This window comes from Vigna radiata, unplaced genomic scaffold (genome assembly GCF_000741045.1).
Source record: "Vigna radiata var. radiata cultivar VC1973A unplaced genomic scaffold, Vradiata_ver6 scaffold_198, whole genome shotgun sequence".
NCBI classification, from domain to species: Eukaryota; Viridiplantae; Streptophyta; class Magnoliopsida; order Fabales; family Fabaceae; genus Vigna; species Vigna radiata.
Window position 1 is genome coordinate 210,076 of NW_014542192.1, and position 3,235 is coordinate 213,310.

The 3,235-nt window shown below is 23.9% G+C and overlaps 1 long non-coding RNA gene across 1 annotated transcript; it reads left to right on the forward strand.

Moving 5' to 3' along the window:
• The first annotated feature begins 1,648 nt into the window (after positions 1 to 1,648).
• On the forward strand, positions 1,649 to 3,018 carry LOC111240790. Its single transcript, XR_002666357.1, has 3 exons — positions 1,649 to 1,721; positions 1,957 to 2,049; positions 2,959 to 3,018. It is a non-coding gene; the product is annotated as an uncharacterized LOC111240790 (long non-coding RNA).
• The last annotated feature ends 217 nt before the right edge of the window (positions 3,019 to 3,235 follow it).

The following is a 3,235-nucleotide window of genomic DNA, read 5'->3' on the forward strand; positions in this document are numbered from 1 at the left end:
AGTTTGAATACGTTCTATCACTAAATTAATTGGATACCCATATGCCACACATTTCATAGTATTATGATAAGAGAGATTATCGATGAATCTTGAATACACCAAACATAGATTCAATAACTTTTGTGGAAATATCAGTACACTACTACTTTTTTTTAGATTTGTTTTTTTTAATTTTGTTTTCTTTTAGTTAATCTGCTCCCAATTATTAAGTGATAAGTGATATTATTATGTTTTTATTAGGTTTATTTTTTATTAATATCTATGGTTGCATTTAATAATTGAAAATATGCCTGTAAAGACAACAAAACAGTTACACTTTAGTATTTCTTTAAAGTGTTGGATTTATAGATTTTTCTTTTCAGTAACATATATGTATTTTAATATCTCTTTTCAACACTATATTGTGTTGATTATTTTCATTAGACAAGACATGGCACATTGTTTACGTCTAAGTATTAGTTTCAACAATATACATCTCTGTCTGCCATTTCTATCCAAACACCATGAATCACTTTATGTCATTATCAGTCTTCAAATCTCAATTAAGTGGTTTAACTCTATTAATACATTTAATCAATTGAAAAAGTTAATTAAAAATATATATAAAAAAGTCCTTACAATTATCTAAAACATAAGTATAAGTCAAGTTTTATATAAATAATTCTAAACAAAAACCATATACTTATCAAAGATTTGTTACGTTACAGCCATAAAGAAAATTAACAAAATTATAACACAATCTCTACATTCACTACTAAAGCTTACTCTAATGAAATCTCGTTTCTCTTTAATGACACTCATCAGATGAATATTTCAAATCATATAATAAACACAAACAACAAAACAAAAAATAATATAAAAGAATCAACTCTTGTAATTATAAAACATCATATAACATAATTCATTTTCCAACCAAACAGCATCTTAAACACTAGAATTGATTTTAAAAAAAGTTGTAACTTAAATTGGATATCAATTTGGTTATTTGACCAGGAAACAAAATTCAACTAATCAACCTATAATTCAAAACACTAGAATTTTGGATTTTTTTTAATTTTGTTTTGTTTTAGTTAATCTACTCTTAATTAAGTGATAATTGATGTTATCATGTTGTTATTAGGTTTATTTTTGTTGTTTTTTTTATTATTTTTTTAAAAAAAATAGAAGTTTATTAAGTAATTGTATAAAAGATAAACATATGGTTTTTTATTGATATTTCTATTATTATACTTTTTAAATAATTAAAAGTTTATTAAATAATTTTAGAATAGATAAATACTTTTCCTTTTATTATTAGTATTATAAGTCTTTTTAAACCCCCTTTATTTCTTCTAACCATTTATGAAAATTTAAATAAGTGTTAAGGGGGAGTTCTTAGAAAAATTTAGATAATTAATTAATTAATAATAATAAATAATCTCTTTTGAAGGTTGTTCATGATGCATATTATACAAGATTATAATTTTATATCTATTTATTTTTTAAGAAATTAAGTTATTAATTTTCTTTAACAAAAATAATTAAATAATAATAAAACTTTTACCATTACACACATAATCGAACCAATAGTGGATCACACATTCGGCTATATAAAGGTAGCCTAAAACCCTAAATTCTTACGCCTCATTTCCTCGCTTTCCTCTGTCTTTCATTTTTCACTCTCATATTTTTGTTCTAAACCTACAAACTGAAAGCTCTTATGAAAGCTCCTATGTCAGATGGTAAGTTCTTATAAAATACAAGCATCTTCTTTTTTTTTTTTAAGATAATTAAAAAATAATTTTAAATTTATATGAAACCTTAATTTATATTAATATATTATGTCATAGTCTGTTAGATCTTATTAAAGAAAGTAAAATAGTTTATTTGTCTCAGAAATTTAGAACTTAATATTTGTTAGATCTTATTCAAAAATTATTTTTCCTATTATTTAATGTTCTGTGATTTTGATGTCAGGTAAGAAGAGATCCAACAAATACATGCATCAAAAATCAATGGCTGCTGCTAATCAAATAAAAGATGTTATCTTTCACAGCAAAAACATTACAGGTTAGCATATAAAAACTACATTGTTCCTCAGATCTACCTGTTTTAAGAACATGCAACACTGTCCAAACTCAGTTATTGTTATATGATGAATTACAGGTCTTATTTAATAAAAATAATTAAATAATATTTGGCTATATAAACTTAATCTAAGAAGTTGAAACCTCATATCCCTGAGCGCTATTTTTTTTCGTCTCTATTTCATTTTCTTTTGCAAGGAAGCTCCTTTCTCAACCGTTTAGTTGTTTATATTTAGTTTAAACCTCTTTTTGGTCCCTAAGTTATAAGCGGAGGTTCAGTTTAGCCTAGTTTTTAAAAATATAAATCTTTAGTCCCTAAGTTATAAAAAATGTATCAAATGAGTCTTTTTTGACTTGAAAATATATAAATCTTTAGTCCCTAAGTTATAACAACGCCTACATATTAAATTGCTCTGATTTGTTTCTTAATAATAACAACACTTTAGATTGCTCTTTGTACTTTGACCATGAACATCAAAAAAGGACTCATTTGATACATTTTTTATAACTTAGAACCAAAGACTTACATTTTTAAAAGCGGAGACTAAACTGAACATCCGCTCATAACTTAGGGATCAAAAAGAGGTTTAAACCTTTATATTTTTATATTTTAAGTCAAATTATTAAGTAAAATATTTAAATAATTATATTTCAAATTTTTCTTTAATCTTATCAGTATTTTTCTTCTCTCTAAACAACTAAGTTTTTTTTTTTTTATTTCTTTCCACATAATTAAAATGAAATTATGTTAAATGTGTAAACACTTTGAAACCTTAGTTTATATTAATATATTAGATCATTATTTTGAAACTCGCTTTAATCTATATGATATTTTTTCCAAATCATATTTATTTATTGTTATCCCATCCTTTAAAACCATGTTATTTTGCAGACATATAATGAATGAAACATCACTGTTGAGGAAGCAGATGAAGAGAACAAGAATAATTAGGTACTATTGTTACCATTTTGTTAATCAAAATTATTTTTTAACATTATTTTTGAATTCAATATTGCGAACTGAATAAATTGTTTTGTGTAATTAGTATATTAAATTGCATGGATTATTTGATTGATTTGACACTGTACTTTATATATTTTCATTTTCCTTGTTATTCCGATCTATTAACTATGGTCACATATGCATTGGTTGTTGAGATTTGATAGCT